The sequence below is a fragment of the Sceloporus undulatus genome, chromosome 1 (genome assembly GCF_019175285.1).
Source record: "Sceloporus undulatus isolate JIND9_A2432 ecotype Alabama chromosome 1, SceUnd_v1.1, whole genome shotgun sequence".
NCBI lineage: Eukaryota > Metazoa > Chordata > Lepidosauria > Squamata > Phrynosomatidae > Sceloporus > Sceloporus undulatus.
The window spans coordinates 368,805,711-368,827,587 of NC_056522.1; the positions used below are offsets into that span (position 1 = coordinate 368,805,711).

Below are 21,877 nucleotides of genomic sequence, written 5' to 3' on the forward strand. Positions count from 1 at the left end.
AAATACCCCGTTTCCAAACTTGGATCACACTCTTTTCTGTGCATATATGCCTATCAACTGAAAATAATACTGTACTTCATGCATCTGAGAATGTGATCTGCAGCTTATGAGTCATACTAAATTTGCTAGTCTTAAAGTGCCTGTGGCCACCATGGCTACAGGAATTTGGGAATTGCGATCCAAAAAAAGTAACAGCATTATTTGGCTGTATGCTTCTTCCCCAAGGACCATGTGGCTGCTCAACAAAAGGAGCAGGGCTGTTGATAATAGGGTGACATGGAGGTCTCTCATTCATAGGCTCACCATAAATCAAAGTCAACTTGACAGCAGTTAACAACAACAACAATGCTCCATTAAACGCCTGAGTGGTCCTTACTCTCCCCTCCCTGAAGAACTATCCAGTTGTTTTCATGGATAACACAAACTACATTTCTTCTTTAAGAACCAGGTGGCTGTTTGACTAAGTCCAGTTTAACTTAATTCTAAATAAATAATAACAAAATTGTTTGCTCCACAATGTAGGGTACTTTACAAACTGTTGCTTGCTTGCTGAATATATATATATATATATATATATATATATTCTCTTTTAAGGGGGAAAATTACTTTGCTTTGAGGAGACAGACCCAGGTAATGTGTGAAGAGCTTAAGGCTTTCATTATCTCTGAATATTAAAATTCAAAGACCTGGCAGTGCTGGAGGTAAGCACATTTTCGAGCAGCATTAAGATGCTGAACAGTTGATAGCCCAAGGGAGTTAAAAGAAGGTGAATGCTCCAAGGGCACTCTGCGGTTATAGATCAAGCTTTCCTAGCCAGCTTAGTATCTTTGGATTCCAACACGCCTGGCCAACATAGCCGATGGCACCCTGAAGACACAGTTGTGCTTTTGTGTAGCGATCCCTTTTTGGTGTTAATATTGAACTCTTAGAAGCAGACAGATATATGACCTTCATTCTGGGGTGGCCTAATAAGTAATTACAGAGCCACATGTTTGAGCCTATTGCCTGTTCTTTTCACTACTCTAAAATTTATTAACAAAACTTTTAAGCATTTTCCAGAGGCTCTTTTCAAGGTAGGGCTGCAGGGGAGGGCGAAGAATGCTGACGTCTTGAGGCTGCGAATATGCAAAGGGATGATTGTGCAGGAGGTTATTACAGCCGTATTTTGTATATATTATAATTACAGTAAGCCTCCAAGGAAGGGAACAAAATGCATTGAAAATAATAATTAAAAAAAAAAGTTTGAGGAACCAGTTTTACCCTATTTTCCCTATACTTCGATTCACTGGATTGTCTCGTATGCTATCTGTACACCTATAAAGAGCATCTAAGATGTTCCAGACATTCTACTGGAACACGTTGTTTTATTTTCCATTAGGTGCAATGTTCTGGTTTTAAGACTCCCAAATTCCATTATCTGAATAAACATTATTTATTTAATCTATGCAATTGAAAATGGTTTCTGACTGCAGTTCTATTCATACTTTCCTAAGAATAAGCTCCACTCATCACAGCAGAACTCCAATGATTAGATGGTCACAAGATTTAAATAAGGTTATAGAATTAGAACACTGGGAAAAATCGTGGAGGGATACGAAAAGATTTACGGCCTGTCAAAATTATAAGGAAAACTATACCAAAATGCTCTATAGGTGGTATATGACACCTGTTAAGATCAATCAGATTTATAAGACCTCAAATAATCGTTGTTGGAAGTGTGAGAAAAAGGAAGGTTCTTTTCTTCATTTATGGTGGGACTGTGAGATGGCTAGAGAATTTTGGAAAAGCGTACATAGATTAATGATTAATATTCTTCAGGTGGAAATTCCTCTAGATCCCCGTATTTTTTTATTGAATATGATTTGTATCATAGAGGATACTAATGTAAGAAAGAAACTTCACTTAATATTGTATATGATTACTATAGGCCGAATCCTATATGCACAATATTGGAAAAGAAAGGAGATCCCTAGTGAAACAGAATGGCTAAGTAAATTATGGGAAGCAAAAGAAATGGATGTACTAACGGAGAGTATGAAAAATAAAGATGTCAAAAAGATATCTGTAAGATGGGAAAGCTTGGAATCGTATTGCGGCATAAAGTTATGAAGAATAGAAGACTCTTAGAAAAGGATAGTGGATTTAGAGAAATTGATATGTATGTTTAAACTAGGATTGATTACTTTTTACTTTATAGGAGGACCCAGTGTATGTATGATACAAAGGCTACTGTTTCTTTTGAATATAGATTTAATGGAATGCGTAATAATATCACTTAGCTGTTACCGCAGATTGTGTTGGAAGTGCATGAAGCTTTCGTATGACATGAAAGGATATGCATATTAGTGTTTTGTTATCTGTTATTTGTTTACCATGTTTACGTTGAGTATTGTCAAATTTTGTAATGTTTTTTATTTTATTTATGTTTGTCTGATGTACGAATAAAAAAAAAAAAGAACTCTTGTTAGTTCAATTAATCAGGATTTCCCTTAATTGACATCAAGTTTGACACAGGTTGCAGATTCTGATTCTTCTGATCCTTTAGATCCATTGTTATATGCCCCTAAGGTTTACTCTCAATTTATCAGTGGGTCATATCAAAATCCATAATTTTGCCCTCAATTTATACATGAGGTCAACTTATAGTCGAGGATATATGGTGCATCCAAATAAAAAAGCATGAATATAGCAGAATTTAAAGATCTTAATTTTAAAAGTATTAATTATAGTGATATAATGCTGCAACCAAAGTGTGCTCAAGGTACATGGCATTGGAGGGGAAACCACATCGTCCAAAAATACCCTGAAGATTTGCTCATCCTCCAATTAGGAATACTGTAAGCTGTTGGACATGCTCACAGGGAAACAGGAGTCTGCCGACATTTGTTTTAGAAGCAAGGAGAATGTGTTTCACCTGAAAATAGTTAGGTTATAGTAGATAAAGAAAATACTGTATGAAACCACCAGGAAAGTCACAAAGAACTTGTGCAACCGTATTACTGACTGTCAAAGAATCACTGCACATACTTATTTTTGTATTTCTATTTCAGCCCTTAGCTCACGCCAGATGAACTCTCATTATGGCTTATATGGTGATAAAAACAGGCAAAAATCTACAATACAAAGGTTAAGTTAAGAAAAACAGCTAAAAACAAGCAAACCCACAACTAGTCATGATGCTATTTTTTTTCCAATTTTTTTTGTATAAATGAATTATTTTATTCACAAAGCATTTTTTTATGAATTAAAGGGGTGTCTAACTGGGTTATTTCTGAAGAGCAGATGCAGCCTTTGATGGCTGTGGGATTCTGGGAGCTGTGGTCTGCCAAAGTAATTTCCAAGTTCTGGATGTGACCAATGGAGTCTAGCATCTCGTTCTTCACAGAGGTCAACCAGGTCCCTCCAAAGCTGTCTACAAGCAATGTGTTCTGCTGCTATTGTTCTTCAGTGGTTGGCAATTACTGTTGTGCAGATACTTAACTTGGAGGGTCTGTTTAGCCATTATGGATAATAGCCATTGATAAGCAGCAGTGGTTCCTCTTCCCTCCTCCTACCTCCTGGGAGTGGGGCCCCAGCAGGGCCAGATTTGAACCTCATCCCCACCTTTGTTCTGCTCCTCACCTAGTCCAAACCATGGTGTAGCCTATAGAGACAGTGCCCTAGACAGTTGGTTTCTGTCCACCTTCCTTAGACCATCTACCCTTTCAAGGTTATTCCACACAGAATCAACTACAACATAAACCTGCGCTGAGCAATCTCAAGCAGATTTCAAGTCCCAAGGATGGGTACAGAGGTTGGTAGAAAGAGGGGATCACATAACATTAGAAACCCCAGGTGTGAAGAATTGAGCACTGACAATAATTTCACCAACTTCTTTGCCTTCCCATGATAGGGTTGCCGTAAGTCGAAAGCAAATACCGAAAATTATCTTTACAATTTCAATTCTATATACACCTCAAAGTGTAAAGATAATTTCTGAACAGCCTGTACTTTGCAGGGAAACAAATTGATGAAATAATTGTTAGTTTGATCCAACTGTATATAGAATTGAAACTGTAAAGATAATTTTTTGGAGATTTTATTTTTTTCTTCTCTCTCCTCCACTCCCCACCCTTTTTTAAAAAGAGGGGGAAATAATTTATATTTCTTGACTGATCACATTCTCTCAAGGCAGAGATTCTCCATTTTTACTGTACATGATGTGCAATAAAAGTTTTCATTGTAGTGTGCTTCTTTTTAATGCCACAACTGCCCTAACCTCCTTGTAAGAGAATAGCTTCTGGCATACCAGTCATATGGAATCGTAAATTACCAGCTGCCATGGCTACAAATATTGGCTCCTTCTGACATTTCATTTAACCAGCGAGGGCTCAGATATTGCAATGTGCCATCACAGCTGTTTTCTAGACTGGCATGGGAACAGACACTGATGTTCAAGCTCCAAAGTTCACAGAAGGGAACGGTCCAAGTTATTTTATCCAACTTTGTTACAGGCATGTATTCCCACAGTCGGCATAACATTATTCAGATTTTTGGGTTTTGCTTTTTTTATTGTGGCATGCAGGCCAGGGAGAATATTGACAAGGAGCAGGAAATTCAGGACAAAGAAAAGGAAAGGAAAGTTCATACACACAGCATGTAAGGCATTTTTAGAGTCTTCTGCTTGAGATGTGGTGCTGGTCACAAGCTTAGGGTGGTTGTAAAAGGGGAGTAGACGAATTTGCAGTGGGTAAGGCCACCCGAGAGCTATTAGCAATAATAAGACAGTCCAGCAACAAAACACTGTCATGTGCCTGTTTGGGTCTAGCCCTTCTTTCGTGGCTTCCTCCAGGATCCTGCACTGCACTTCCTCCTCAGTCTCTGCCAGCATGACAAAGTAGTTTGAGCATTGGACAATGACTCTGGAGGCCATGTTTTGAATCACGGCTCGGTTATGGAAACCCACTTGGGCAAGTCACACTCTCTCAGCCTCAGAGGATGGCAGTGGTAACCCCCCTCTGAAGAAACCTGCCAAGAAACCCCATGATAGGTTTGCCTTAGAGTCACCATAAGTCGGAAATGACTTAAGGCATGCAACAAACAACTCTGCCCCCCTAATAAGTAATTAGCATTCCTTCCCTATATTTTTCAGGAAAAGGGCTTCATGGGAAGAAAATGGGGGGGGGGAATCTGTTTCCCCTGTCATTATTTTCTGTTCCCCTCCCCCAAGCTTTCAGTGGGGAGGTATCCATTTTCTTCTCTTAAGATTTTAAAATTCTTCTGCAAATCTTTAGGTATCCCCAGCTTCATCTGCTGCCTGGATCATACTGTGTTGAGAAGTGCTACTGAGTTCCCTGTTATTGCATACCAGGTTAAGACCGGAATCCAGTGTACTCAAATAAGTGTAACTTTGCACTATACGATGAAACTAAATTCAATTGCTTGTCCCACCTAAAGCAGACCCACTGCATGAACTACTGGATGATCTCAAAGTTGAGATCATGTCAGGGTCAAGTCAAAACCTTTGTAAATTAAATCTTTTGAGCGTAGCTGATTTTATCCAGCCTGTGCATGTCCTATGGGTACATTATTTAAAACTGTTTTTAACAGGGTTTAATGTGACTAGTTTTTTAAACTGATTATCTGTTTAATATATTTTAATCTTTAGTACAAAAGATTGTAGTAGTTTGAGCTGGAGACCAGAGTTCAATTCCACACTCGGCCATGGAAATCCACTGGGTGACTTTGGGTGAGTTACTTTCAGCCCCAGAAAACCCCGTGATAGGCTCACTTTAGGGCTGGCATAATTCAGAAGCAACTTTTAGACTAGAGAGAAGCTCCAGAAACTAGGACATGAAGCAATGGATTCAAACTACAGGAAAAGAGATTCCACCTAACATTAGGAAGAACTGCCTCATGGTAAGAGCTGTTCAGCAGTGAAATATGCTGCCTTGGAATGTAGTGGAGTCTCTTTCTTATCTGTCTATTTCAGTAAAATACTAGATAGCCTCAAAACAGAAACAAGCACAATATAAATAAGAAAATTGTTCCCCATAAATTAATCGACTCAAAATATATCCAATTCATTTAAAAATTAAGAGTTTTCAAATAAGCTATTAACAAAATATTGGTTGGTTGTGCCTGTTTGAAAGCTATGTAAATACACCCATCAACCAAGCTATTTAACTCTGAAAGCTGACAAACCTGACATTCTCTTGACAAAGCGTAATGGTAAAAAATTTGTCATCCTGTCTATTCACCATTGAATCTGCTTAGCTCATGTTCTCCCTTCAATTGAGCTGTAGAAGATAACATCTAGGTTTGTCCTCTAGCTTAACAACTTAAAAGAAGATGCAATATAATAGATTCTGACAGGGCTGAAGAGTGCATAAATTGAATTGCCAGAGTGAGCAAAATGCCAGGCAAAGGAACAACAAGGAGCTTGCTGTGGTAAACAGCTGCTTTTATTTGCTTTGATTTTATACGTAAAAGTTAGACCACACAGACATCCTAAGGGCTGCCATGACACATAAGTTAAGACCCTCCATTTTACAACGCCATAAGCACAGAATTGCAAAAGGAGGAGGGAGAGCCATGTACAGCCTTGATCTCCTTGGGAAATGGGTGGGTGAGAGAGAGAAGAAAGAAAGAAAGAAAGAAAGAAAAGAAAAGAAATGCTTCCAGGACATGGTTCTAAAGTCTGATCTAACTGAAGTTCAAGCTAACCTGTGCAGAAGCTGTATGTTGAAAGCCAAGTCTATAGTGATCATATATTTTAAAAAGTTAGCATGCAATTTTTAAAGAGGTGGGGAGCCTGACTTCCTTATCTATGGGTTACTCCCCTACAGTGTGCCTCCTCTGAACTGCTTTTTTCTCAATCTCAGCTTAGCCCAGAAAACAAAGCAAGGAGTGAGTGTGGAAGAAGCCTTATAAAGATAAAAAATAACCACAGGGATAGTTCAGCTCTCAACTTCAACACAGCCCTTTTCTCTACACACCTTCCATACCTCTATCCTGGTTTAAGTTTAATAAGGACAGACTAGGATTTAAAAGAAAATGGTTGAACTGTCAGCATATCTAGTTTGATGCTGAATGCAATCCTCAGTTTAAGATTTTTTTAAAAATAATTTCTGAAAACCAAAATCTTTGTCATTTACCTAGCAGCATCTTAGTCCTCCTAAGAGATTCAAAGGTATCTTGCAGCACCTTTTAGACTAACTGAAAGACAGAAGTTAGTAGCATGAGCTTGTGTAGACTTGAGACTATTTCCTCAGATGTATTTGCATTTGCAGTATCTCTAGCTGATGAAAGATCCCTTTGCATACTGATTTTCCAGATTAACACAGCCATCTTTGAATTCTCATAAGAGATTATAAGTATATTCTACTATTCTGAAAACCAAGGTCATGATTCCCAGATTCTTGTTTGCAACAGATCTGCAGGAACTGAACTTTCCTGATTTTTTTTTATATTAGGAAGCACTAGAGTAAACTTCTACATAGTACTATACTGAACTTAGCCTACCTCTCCTCTCCTCTCCCTTCCCTTCAGAGTTTTTATGTTTTTTAAAACTTAACTCTCATAATGACCCAACCCACACTCTGCTGTCACAACAGCAGTTGTCAACCATTTTCACATTTCCTTACAAGACCATACTGGGAGGGGAAAGATCTTCAGCCCAAGGCTCAGACTGCAACTTGGAAAATCTTTCAGAGTCACATGCCAACAGTGGTCACACCTGGGGCCAGTATAAACATCAAGCAATAGCAGTCACAGGTATATAAAGGGAGTGATGAGACCCAAGGGAGCACTCTGTGTGCATGTCGATGTATCTGTGTGCGTGTGTCTGTGTGCCTTCAAGTTGCCTCTCATCTTATGGAGACCCCATGGATTTCATAAGGTTTTCTGAAGCAAAGAATACTAATTGTGATGGTTTTTAGGCATCACAAGGGAACGCTATTGCCTGGCACTTCCATTGAGAAATTGTGTTCCGTACACTTCACAAAATTTATAGAAATACGTGTCTGCATCAGAAGCACATTTTAAAGCTTAGCTATGAGAGAATCTTTCAGACCTAATAGACAAAACAAAATATCTTGTCAGAAGATTCCACATGCATCACACTAACATCCATGACTGCTCTCCTTCCACTCTAGCTTCATTACCTTAACCACTGTTTGCATCTTGCTTCCAATCTCTCAATATCATTTAAAAGTTCCACACTGACTGAAGGAGAAATATACACTGGTACCCCGGGTTACGAAATTAATTCGTTCCGCCGCCGCTTTCGTAACCCGGGATACTTCGTAAGCCAAATAGCCCATAGGCGCTAATGGGGAAAAAGCCACGGCTGCGCCGCGGCTCCATTTGAAACAGCGCAGAGGTTTTTTCGTAACCCGAAAAAACCTTCGTAAGCCGAAACAATAAATCCCTATGGGATTTATTCGTATCCCGAAAATTTCGTAACCTGGGTATTTCGTAACCCGGGGGACCAGTGTACTTTCATCTTATACCTAGGTGTTTAATGTTTTACATTCAAGGAAGAACTTATGTTCTCAAATCATACTAAAATTATGTCAACGTATTGAAAGAAGGGTCAGCCGTAGTGCTTTTAACCTTTTACTGCTTTCACCAGTAAGGTTACCCAATATTTGCCTTTTGGGTAAGTATGTGTGTTTGATAAAACTCAGGCCTCATAAAAAGATAATAAGGAGAAAGATGAATAACCATCCATCTCCGCAAATATTGTAATTAACCAAAGGGTGATGCAAGATTTGTGGTGTACTGTTTTCTAACAAAATCACATCTATGTTTTTGTTATTTTGTTTTCCCTTTCTTAAACTTATTGCTATACATTGTTTGAAAAACTGGATTTAAAAAAAAGAAAAAAGTGGATGACATTATGGTGGCACAATTCTGCTGTGTGCCATAAGATAATATTTATAATATAAGATAATATTTAAAATTAGGAACCTCTTGCCAGTACAAGTCCATCCATATGCATGTGTGAGTTTAAAGAAACAGTTGGAGGGGGGGGGGGAAATCTACCTATTTATGGTATGCTGCAGATTAAGGGACATCCTCCACAACCATCTGGAAATGAACACAACTTGGACTTTGTTTTCTGATTATCCCTCATGTCTAATTATAAGCCATAAATCATTCCTTCTTGTTTTGCCATTCACAGCAGCTGATTAAGGCAAATCTCTTATTTAAAAAGCAAACAGTCCTCTAAGTTTCCTGGCTAAAGCCATCTAATCAGACTGCTTCAAAGCACCACCCTGGAAAAATTGCTTTTAACTATATTTGAAGACCACGCTTACTCAATAGAGAATTAAAAAAAAAAAAACCTTTAACGTATAATATTGCCATACTATATATCAGGGGCTAGTGCCACCAGTATACTGTTGACAACCAAATCTATTTCTCCTTCTCATCAAACAGAAGAAGCCATTTTGGTTCTAAACCAGTATCTGGCATCGGTAACTGGCCAGACAAAGGAGAACAAACTGAAGCTTAATACAAATAAGACAGACGTGCTCCTAGTCAGCTCAAATGAAGATCAGGCAATAGGGATCCAGCCTGTGTTGGGTGGGGGTACACTTCTCCTGAAGAGACAGGTTCATAATCTGGGTGTACTGTTGGATTGAGCTCTGACCTGCAGGCCCAGGTTTCTTCAAGGGACAGGAATGCTTCTGCTCACTTAAAAGTTGTGCATCAACTGCACTCATTGCTGGAGACTCCAATCTGGCCCCGGTGACATATCTCTTAGTTATAATCCATTTGCATTACTAAAGTTAGCTTTAGAAATTGAAATAGTTACTGTACCTTGGATCAAACATTGATCAGAATGGAGATTGCAATCAGGAAATCAGAAGAAGACTAGGAATGGGAAGGGCAGCTATGAAAGAACCATTCAAGAACATAAAGAGTAAAAGTGTACAACTGAACATCCAAGCCACTCTATTTCCTATTGCCAAGCAAGGATGCAAGAGCTGGATGGTGGAAAAAGCGGATAAGAGAAAACCAATTTATTTGAGATGTGCTGCTGAGAAGAGTGCTGAAGATACGTGGACAGCCAAAAAGACAAACAAGTTGGTCCTTGAGCAGATACAGCTAGAACTCTCCCTGGAAGCCAAAATGATCAAACTGAGGGATCAAACTGAGGCTGTCGTACCTTGGCCACATCATGAGAAGGCATGACTCATTAGAGAAGACAATAATGCTAGTAAAAGTGGAGGGCAATAGAAAGAGAGGAAGACTGCACACCACATAGCTAGACTCAATTAGGGAGGCCACAGGCATGGGTTTACAAGACTTATGTAGAGCAGTGAAGGACAGGGAGGCTTGGAGATGTCTCATCCACAGGTTTACCATGAGCTGGGAATGGCTTAAGGGCAACTAACAACAATATTTCCAGAACACACTAAAATAAAAATATACCAATATATAGCACAACTGGCTGAAAACAATAAATGGCTCCAAATCCTCTACAGGATGTTGGCACCAGTCCATTCTGCAACCACACAAAAGAACCATGACTGTATTCTTGGCACAGCTTGCTATTATAAGTCTTTCTAATAATAAAGTGAATAGGTTACATTCGGACCAGCCCTAACTGACATATGGGGGAGGAGTGTCCTTTTTGGCCTCCACAAGATCCATAATTCCTTATCACTGGCTGTGCTGTGCAGAGATGATGGGAGCTGTAGGCCAAAATATCTGTAGGAACAAAGGTTCTCCACCCATGGGATACAGGCTTATCAAGGCTCACTTCTATGTCTGCTAGTTGTCCCAGTGCAAGGCAGTTTACTTTTTGCTCTGATTTCCTTCTTAACACCATACAAGCTCATCTGCTATCAAACTCTTCAGCTCAGATTAAAAAAAAATACACACTGCTCCACTGCTTGTAAAAATGGTTTTCTCTGGTTGCTCTGCCTTGAGTGATTGGTTAGTTGGGGTAGATAAAATGCAACCTGTGGACTACATGTAGCCGGTCTGTACAGTCCTTTCTTTCCCTTGCAGCCTTTTTCACTGACTGAAAACTGATTTTAGAGGTTTTTTGTGGTTTTTTTTGGGCTATGTGGCCATGTTCTAGCAGAGTTTCTTCCTGATGTTTCGCCAGCATCTGTAGCTGGCATCTTCAGCTGGCATCTTCATCATTCTCTGAAGATGCCAGCCACAGATGCTGGCGAAATGTCAGGAAGAAACTCTGCTAGAACATGGCCACATAGCCCGAAAAACCCACAAAAAACTATGGATGCCAGCCATGAAAGCCTTCGACTTCACATTGATTTTAGAGGGTTTCTTAGCCTCCCAAAGCAGTTTTTTTTAAAGGGGGTACATGAAGGCCAAAACAATAAAGAGACAGGTGATTCCTTCTCCCATTTCTGCTGGAAAATAAATTTCTCTGCCTCCCAAATTCCAAATAATGTCTTCTCTCAGGCTGTCTGTGTGCCTGAAAAAACAGCTACATGTTTTCTAATGCTCACGTTTTCTCTGTCTCCTCCTATACTTTTATCCTCTGCTGGGATCACATTGCTAGGCTGCTGTAGGATGCCAGCTAATCTTCCCTCCTTCCCCATCATCCTGTTATGGCACCTAGGCTATAATTACAAACATGCCCACACTGATCTAGAGCACCAAACCACCTGGCACATCTTGGGCACACAGTGTATTATCCCTTGATGTTAACCAAGGCAGATTTTCTCCCCATTTTCTGAAACCTCACACGCTATTCAGGTCATGTTAGTTCTCTCACAGGCCTGGCAGGAGAAATCCACAGCTGTTTGTGAAGCACTCCACTCAAGCCTGGCAATTCTCCTACACTTTACCAGAGGCAGCTGTTCACATCATTACATTTTGGCCTGCACCCTGACCTAAAATCGCACAGTGCAATCCTATACATTTTTACATGAAAGCAATTCCCACTGAGTTCATGGGGCCTTCCTCCTAGATAAGTGAATATATAATGACATGCTGCAAGCCATATCCAACTGCTATCACTTTTCTGAAGAAAGTCTCTTTGATCCATTAGCAGAACTGGGAGCAAGGTGATTTTCAGCGATTCTGTCTCCACTGTGGGCCACCTCTACTGCTGTTCAGAAGTTCTCCCAAAGGATTTGGGGGAGATTCAGAGAGAGGAGGGAAATGCCACAAAGGCTTTCCTCCCTCCTCATTCTGCTGATAAGGCTTTCTGCTACATCAAAGTGAATCCATCAATGGAGTGAAACCAACAAGAAACATGAAACTTTATTTTATTACATTACTAGATGACTATGGTTTCATTGTTAAAAATAAATGGATTTAAATAAGGAGAAGATCAACTGGCTTATCTGACTTATCTATCTTTTTCCAAGATAGACAACTATTGCAGCTTGCCATTCCAAACCTCAAGAAAGAGATGTAGGGGCCACCACCATCCATTCTTCAGTTAAAAAAATATTGTATCCTGGTAGAAGTACGAAACAGCAATAAACCTAAATAACCAGGAGAGGAAAAGACTTGCTGCTGAAGTGCACCTGTTGCCACAACACAAAATATAGGGTCATTTGGACTAAGATAAGCTCCCCAGACAATGCGTAGCAACATTTCAAAGCTTTTCCCACACTAATCCCCCCCCCCCGGGTTGGATTTGAATTTCATATAACAAAAGATGTGTGTGTGTGTTTTGGTGTTCTGAATGTGTCATAAATGTGAAGTGCCCATCTTTCCAATTTTGTATTAGAATTTTATCTTCCTCTTTCTTTTATCTCTCACAAAGGACATCCTGAAAAAAATTGAAGGAAATCATGGAGGTCATGAGAAGGAGAAAGAGACAGAGAAGAGCTAAACAGCAAAAGAGTGATGGCCTCCAAAGAACCAGAAGTTACGAAGCACTGCCAGTATCACGGTTGGAGTGTTTGTATTTCCGGACTGAGAGTCAGAGGATTCTTTCTGTTGGTTGGTTGTTTCTTAAAAAAATAGCATTTATCAATCATCTTTTAAGAATCAAGTTTTTATTGTGGATTAGTTGATTGGGAGGGAGGTTAAAATTCTCTTACTTGTCCACACTAAGATCCTGATCCATCATGCTCCCCAATGTGGCAATTAATGAAGAACGTAATTGTACCCTACTGGCAAACTATGTGAGCAGAGAAAAAGAGAGAGATAAGTACAGTGGAAAGGGAATAAAGCATGAGAAAGAGATCATAATTTTTAAAAATGACAACTGAACTGTCCAGTTAAAGGAGAAAAGTAACTCTCTTGTGAATGCTTTCAGATATCCATGAGAAAGTGAATCTGAGTGTGTGGAAAGGGAGATTTTATTGATCTTCACACCACTTAAAAGTCTTGGTTTGTCTCTGCTTCCACCTTACACCACACCATTTGCAGCTAGCATTCATTCATCAAAAGGAGCAAGTTAACTAATTCTAAGAGAAAAAGGAGGATACAGGCAATCTCTAAACTTGTTCCGACAAAACTCTTTATTTCAGCAGGAGAATTAACCTTGAAAAATATATCTCCAAAAGATGGCAGAAAAACCTGACTTCATGGAATATAGTGATGGGGTATTAACTGTAGTAAAAGGAACAAACTCTGATTAGCACAAGCCATAGTGAAACATTATGTCTACCACAGTTAATGGAAAAAGCCTATTTTTTCAAGGACATGATATATTTTGAAAGCAAATTTCATTCGGTAGTTAGGAAGGATTTAGGCTGAAGGATTTTGATATGGTAGTGAAGAAAGCTAACAGTCCTGGGTGACGTTAGTTCTGTTAAAAAGAAAGGCAAATGACCTAACTGGAAGGACACATTCATGTATGCTAGCATTGCTCCCATCTCCGTTCAGACCAGAAGGATTCCTACTGCACATAAATAGATGATTAAGCCAGGGCTAGAGTCCCAACTTCAAAGGCTGCTATTAATAAATTTGACAATTTGCCTTTAAAGCAAATGTGAACCAAACAAAGCATCAACAACTGCATACACCATCATATTAAGGCCAGATGGAAGTGTGCCATATTCTACTGAGCAAGAAAAGCGTGCATTGGTAGGGCTTTCTGCTAAATTCTATGTAATATTTTAGATCAGCAAGATTGTTAGATTAGAGAGAGAGAGAGAGATTTGTGGGAGGGGGGAGAAAGATTATAAACCAGTTATGGGCTGCTTTGTCCAATGGTCTCACTGGAGAGAGACTGAGACTGAGTCTTAAGTATACCATACACTCCATGCCTCTCACTGAAAGATGTGATCAACTAAATATGGATATTCTGTGGTTATCTGAACAGTGCTGTCTCCTGTAAATTCAAATGATCAAGTTTCCAATATTCCAAAACTTTTATGTTATGGCTATTTTGGACTTTTATATTACTACTTTATTTTGGTCCATTAACCCCAAAACTTGCCTCTTCCAGTAAATACCACTTCTAATATTGAAAAAAACAGAGATCATTTTTAATTGTCAAAGAAGATGGATAGATTCAGACTATGTCTTGGCAAATACTGTAGCAGTAGAACACCTAATGCCCTGAGGGAAAAAGTATTCAGAAAACTGTAGATGTTGTCTGTGCTGATGGATATTATCTTTTGTCATGATTGTCCCATCCAGAAGGTATATGCCTCTACTTCCACTGGTTTAAAGATACTTCATAGATTAGAACATACAGATGTATGTTGTCTTTATTCCACTCACGACTGGATAGGCTGCAAGTTTGACTACATTTTATTTCATGTTATCTTATGGTTGTCTTGTTGTCATGATTTCTGAATTTATTTTCTCTGTACAATCCTCTCAGTCTCTGTATACAATATGAAGGTTTGAGTCTCCCTTATCCGGAATTACAAAATTCTAAATACTTCACAAACCCATTTTTTTTCCTGTTGGTTCATTGTACACAAACTTTGTTTCATGCACAAAATGATTAAAAATATTGTATAAATTACCTTAAGGCTATGTGTATAAGGTGTATATGAAACATAAATGAATGTTGTACTTAGACTCATTTCCATCATATATGTCGTTGTGTACATATATGCAAATACAGGTATTACAAAATGCAACAAAAATCCAAAATCAAAGACATTTCTGGCCCTAAGCATTTTGGTTAAGGGATATCAACCTGTTCTGTACTCAGTCATATGTCCTGATAAATGGATATTTCACAATGTTTTAAAATTAAATGTCTATTTTATACATGACCTCCTCTGATGGTCACTTACACCTCCTATCTGAAATGACTGATAACATGTTCTAGAAAATGCTGGTGGCCCTGGAGGGCACCCCTTACACCACTATCAGATAAGCCCTACAACTTGAAAAAGTTGTTTGCAGCAGAACAGAGCTGTTATCTTTACAAGCAGTGCCAAAAAACATAGTCAGGGGTAGTAGCCATATAGCAAAATATAACAAAATCCACAAAACAGTGATACCTTTATTGGCCAACCAATATATACAGTTAGCCCTCCACATTTGCATCTTTGACTTTAATGGTTTTGATTATTTGCAATTTTGATTAATATGTCTCTCTAGGAATCTCTAGGTCCTCCAGTGCAACTCTGCCTGATGTTGACCATAGAGTTGTGCTGGAGAACCTAGAAGTTCCTAGAGAAAGGACTTCTCTAGGCATTTGTAGATCTTCAGCATGATTTTATGACCAGCATCTGGCAGATGTTGACCACAGAGTTGCACTGGAGGACCTGGAGATTCCAAGAAACTGTTCTCTCAGGTAAAAAGAATAATGCTTTTTTTTTTAATTTGTGGTTTTTCCACATTCAAGGTGGCCCTTCACCCCAACCCCAGTGAATGTGGAGAGAGCACTGTACAAAACACATCATGCAAGTTTCCAAAGCTCCACTGGCTTCAGTGAAGCAATGCTAAGACTATAACTGGACTGCAGTGCCCCTACATCTAACCTAGCACTGCAGTTCAAAACTGAAAGCCCAATTTAACTCATGGGAAAAGGCTGCACTCCTTCAGAATATTTTGCAGCCTGAGCCCTTTGTGCTAATCCCAACAGCCCCTAACCAGTCATTTGGACTGATATAGATCAGTGGGGAAATAGTCCCCATGTAGTTGGTTTGTGCACACAAACTGTACCAAATCATAACAGCATCAGAAAAGCCATCTAAGTCTAGCATTCTGTTCACAAAGTAATCAACCAGTTGCACACGTGAAGCCTATCAGCAGAACACATGTACAACAGGACTTGCTTTCCAAGTTTTTCAGCAACTGATGTACAAGTGTGTACTACCTCTGGCACTGGTCATACACAGCCATTCTCAGGAGAATGTCTCCCAACCACAGCCTACCTACATTCAAAACCCTTCCATTGCCTTGTTGAATCATGTTGTCTACTGTTCTGAAAACAATGACCAAGTAGATGTCTCTAGGAAGCCTACAGTGACCCATGAGTGCAACACTCCCTTCTCACTGTTGCCAGTATCTGGTATTCAGAGACATAATTCTTATCTAGTTCCATCATTGTTCTTTCTGTCTGATGTTTGTGTTGTTAAGCCAAAACAATAGCATCCACCAACATGAAAGAGAGATAGTACCAGAAATGGGATACTCTAAAGAAACTGTTGAAACACACCTAGTCCAATAAAGGCCAAATTCACAGCTATAGGAAAATGGTAGGAAAATTAAATTGACTGTTCTAGAGTGTTATGGCTACCCGTTTAGAACAGTGAACTAAAGAGTATCACAAGCTACCTGATCTGGAAGACCAGTAATTCTGATCCCCAGTGTAACAGGGACCAGTACTATACAGTTGACCCTCTGTTTTTGCAGGGGATCCATTCCAGATCCCCCCCCCCCCAAATGGAGTTTTGCATATATTCAAGCCCGATTGTCTTGAATATAGGTGTGCAGCTGCAGGAGCACACCTCAGGCACATGCCCATTTTCCCCCCAGTGTTGTCCCGTGGATTTGAAGTCCATTGGCTAGAAAGGTTTATTTCTTTCCTGGAAATTTGCAAGGGACCAACAACCAATAGCTCAAGAACTGGCAACAGGCCACTGGCCACCATTTTGAGAAGTAATGTTCTATACCACAAAATTATTTATATGCCCCAGTCAAAGTAAACTTGCACTCTAGGTTGAAAAGTGCACTATTTTTCTTTGAAATGAGAAATGCTAAGCAGGGGGCCGAGGGCTGCAGAGAAGAAGTTAACTGCATTCAAGTCAACTTCGACCTATGGTGACTCTATGAATGGGTTAACTCCAAATCACCCTATCCTCAACCGCCCTGTTCAGCTCCTGTAGTTTCATGGCTGTGGCTTCTCTGGTGGAACCTATCCAACTGGAATGTGGTTTTCCTCTTTCCCTATTCTCCTCCAATTTACCAAACATTATAGTCTTTTCTAGTGAGTCTTTTCTTCTCGTGATATGGTCAAAATATGACAACCTCAGTTTAGTCATCTTTGATTCCAGGGAGAGTTTGGGCCTCATCTGCTCTAGGATCCATCCATTAGTCTTTTTAGCAATCTATGGTATACTCAGAATTTCCCCCCATAGAATCAAAGAAGAAATAAGGGCAAACTACAATGTAACTTGAAATCAAATGAATTGTTTTTCTTCCTGTCAGCTTTCTTCACTGTCCAGTTACACAGCCATACAGAGAAGTGAGAAAGGCAATAGCATGGGCAATCCTAACTTAAGTATTTAATTATATATCTTTACACTTCAGTATCTTGTCTAGTTCCTTCATAGCTGCCCTTCCAAGTCCTAGTCTTCATCTAATTTCTTGACTGCAATTTCCGCTCTGATTGATGATTAAGAGAAGACAAGGAGTATCCCCCCCCCCCAAAATCTCCATGGGATATCAGCCTACGTGAAAGATTCAGTCAGCTTTCCCCCTCTCTCTGTTTCAAAAGCAGCAGTCTAATCTATAATCAAGTTATAGAAGAACCTCGCAGCTCCTTGGTAGTGTCAGATATAATAAAAACATTTCAAGAGAGTGGGCGAAGAGGGAAACCGTAAAATTAGGAGTGTAATTCTAGAATTCCCCCCCCACTTCATTTCTCTCTCTCTCTCTCTCTCTCTCTCTCTCTCCCAAGCAAAGTCATACGTTGTGCCTCAGGGCTCACGCCATATGCAGAAGTCATTCCACTCTCCAGCTATCACTGCACAGTAATCAAGATCCAAGAAAGACTTTACCATTCAAGAACTTTTAATAGCCTGGAACTGTCTGAACTATTTGCAGGCTTGAGAGATATACATAAGAGAGAGAAGAGAAAATGCTTTTCCTTTTTTTCACAGAGGCCATGTTGTTTTGCTCTCAGTGGTCCCCAGCCTAAATCTGGTCTAATGAGGACTGCAAGGGTAGAATCAGTTGAAAGGAAACACGAGATGTTTCATGCCTCCTGTGTCTCCATTTCTCACTTGGAAACACTGCCAGACTCCTCTCTCTAGTCTAGAGCCTAGAGCAATGATCCCCAAACTCTGGTCCTCCAGATGTTTTGGACTTCAGTACCCAGAAGCCTCAGGCATCTTGACCAATGGTCTGGGATTCTGAGAGCCGAAGTCCAAGACACCTGGAACGCCAGAGTTTGGGAATCATTAGCCTAGAGAGTCTAGATTTACTTCCATTTTTTGTATTCCACTGAGAAAAATGTAAAGACTGTGAGAAAGGAAGAGCCCATTTGCCTTTAAGACCCAATGAATGGGAGAAAAGTTAAGCACCCTTCTTAAGGTCCAGTGATTCTCCTTGCAAACACAGTGTGAATCAGGTTATACTTAGTAATGCTTAGTGGAATGAAGACTCAGTGGCATTTCTCCATTTCTGGAGAAGGCCATTAGAGCCATCCATTCTATTGGGCAAAATGAATAGACACCTAAGTATCATTATAAGCAAACCAAGGGGTTTGGATATTGATGGTGTTTTTTCATTATCTGTGATTATCTTTTCAAGATTCTGAGTTTATTTCAAATGTTTACAGACCTATACAAAAATAACCTGTACTGGCAATGGTATTATTACTATTAAAAGGTAAAGGTTTCTCCTTGGCATGAATGTTTAGTCATAACCGACTGCAGGGGGAAGTGCTCATCTCCATTACTAAGCCAAAGAGCCAGTGTTGTCCAAAGGTAGCAGCAATGGTGACACAAAGTCCAGTCAGCAATGCACTGCTTGCTTTGCAAATACTGGGCTTCCGGGAGGTTTCTAGAGCCAAAGCACTATGAGAAATGTGGCTTGGAAAATGGCTTGTGCTAAGTAGTACATGATGGAGCTCAGTTTGCACTGGGTGTGGCTGTACTAGTAGGAGTAAATAGATCAGGTACAAAGAAAATCAAAGCATAACAAGAAGGAGTGTTACACTAGCATAGTGCCCCAATAGGATCCTAGCCATGTTTTCCCTCGTTGGTTAATAACACATCAGGAAATGAGATGATTTTCTTCAAGAAATTGGTGCAGAAGGGGAAATGGCTTACCCCCTTTTGTTGTTTGTTGTTGTGTGCCTTCAAGTCATTTCTGAGTTACAGTAGTCCTAAGACAAACCTATCATGGGGTTTTCTTGGCATGATTTGTTCAGAGGTGGTTTGTCATTGCCATTCTCTGAGGGTGAGTACATGAAACCCAGATGGTTTCATGACCAAATTGGAAATTGAACGCTGGTCTCCAGAGTCATAGTTCAACTCTCAAACCATTATGCCACACTGGCTTCCCTCTGTGCAATTTCTTTAAGTCAACCAAGGACCACTGGGGTTCTATTAGCAGCAGCAAAAATAGCAGCAGGGTCAAGAAAGTCTATCACAGGTCTGAAACAAAACAGTGATTTGCCCCCTGATAAGTCAAACTTTCTTCCAGTGCCATCATGGAGACATCAATATGGTGAAAGACTTCAAACTGCAAGCATAAAGAGATTTTCAAACCCACCCACCCCCATCTCTTTATCTCCTGTGACCTGCTTTGGCAGGTATTCAGAAGGTAACTATTGCCATGGGAACAGATGGTGTTCAAGCAGACAACTGGCAGCCTTCTAGAAAACTACACTGAGAGGGTGTTGAGCATAAGTCTGGTCAGGCATCCAAAAGCAGCAAGGGCACACAAGAGGCTGCCAGAACGCTCTCTGTTACAACAGACAAAATGCTGCAAGTAGGACAAACAGGTAGCTATGGGAGATAAATGTTATATGTTCAGTAGTGTGTCACTCGCTGCTAATCCAGCTTTGAGGAAGTTATGGGACATAAATTATCTGGTATCATCTGCTATTCTCTTCAGTCCCTTTGAATTTAAGTGCAGTTTACTCAGAAACAACATCCCTGTTATGTAAAACATTTGGGCGGTATTGTAGTGGGCAGTTAAAACTCCTTTCTTTTACAACCCCCCCTCCCCCACTCCTGATGGAAACAAAAGCTGCTACAGCTGGATTATCAATGTAGACTAAAACAGCTAACTGTATTTTTGGATTCTCGATGTGCACTGCCAATATGTGCTCCTTTCCTTTGACTGAGCATTTACTCACATCAGAGCCAAAGTGCTGAGGGAGGAAGTGGCACCTTTTCCCCCTCTATGCAACTTTTCTAATTAAAATTATCCCACAAAGGGAAACACATAGGCATCAGGTGCAAAATCATAAATCTCCTGCATTGCATTTGGCTAGGCTGTCAAATAATCAGGGCTTTCAATGCACAACATCTAAACAATGGATTTAAGACAGAAGTTAAAATCACTTTTACCAGCGTAGTGATGGTGGTGGTGACAAGAAGGACATTAACAATGCTTTTAAATAATACAGATTCAGCTCCAGCTTGTAAAAGAATTTCCCCCGTTGATGTTACCGAAGTGTTCGACTGCTTACAATTTGCACTGGACATGGCCACAACAGCAGGAATTAAAAGCCTCTTCTTCAGGCATAGTTTTAAGATCCTTTTGAAGTTTTGCTCTAGATGGGCTTTTATCAGCACTAGAATGTGTGGTGAGCATCACCGAAGCCAAAAGCCTGAATCAAGCTCTTTACCAAAGACAGCCCAGATACAGTATTATCCATTAGAGGATGCTGGGCATGAACAGCTGCTCTCGATCAGATGGTGATGTAACCCTCCCTATCATCAGCAGAAATTCCTCTACATGCCTCCAGCATTCTCTGCTCTTTGAGAGGCAACAATGTGTTTCTTTCACATCAGTATTCATCGCTGCTACTTAAGGGATGGAAATCTCATGCCTTTGCTAGATTTTGCAATCCCTCATTTTAATACATTGAATGCAATGGATGTATGTCCACATATTGCTGAAGAGACTGTGGGAAAACCTGACCCTTTCTAGGACAAAATGGGATTCAGAAACCAGGCTGCTACTTCTCTGCTGCTATGTAGCTAAGAGGAGGCAAGGGCACACAATCTTCAGGAGAGAAGCAGTCGATGGGAAGTGATTACCAGTAACCCTCCTCTCGACCACCTTCCCACCTCAAACAAATGTTTCCAGTTTTCAAAAGCACATTTACTGCCCTAAAAAATGGAAAGAGGGGAGAGGGGGGGGGGACATGTGAGGAAAGGATTAAGTTCTCTGCCAGTCCTTCAGCCCTGCAAATATCCCTGACTCCACCATTTTGCAACAGAGGAGGAACTGAGGCTCCTGGACTCTGTCTACTTAATATCCCACCTTACTCAACTGAAAGTCAAACATTAAGGGCTCCAGCCAGATTTGTAGCTTTGAGAGCAGCTGTGACAGGTGAGTAAAAGGAGAAATATATAAAAGCATGCATGGTGTGGAAAAAGCAGATAGATAGAAAGAAAAGTGGATAGAAAGAAAAGCTTTCTCTCCCATAGTACAAGAATCCAGCGTCATCCACTGAAGCTAAATTGTGAAAGCTTTAGTACAGAAAACCAATGTGGGATAGTGGGTTTGACTGTTGGACTAGGACTCCAGAAGACCAAGTTTGAATCCCTGCTTGGCCATGGAAACCCACTGGGTG

General features: G+C 40.1%; 1 protein-coding gene across 1 annotated transcript in view; it reads right to left on the reverse strand.

Moving 5' to 3' along the window:
• BRF1 (BRF1 RNA polymerase III transcription initiation factor subunit) overlaps positions 1-21,877 on the reverse strand; it is a 359,625-nt gene that overhangs the window by 14,014 nt on the left and 323,734 nt on the right. The gene's annotated exons all lie outside the window — the stretch shown is intronic.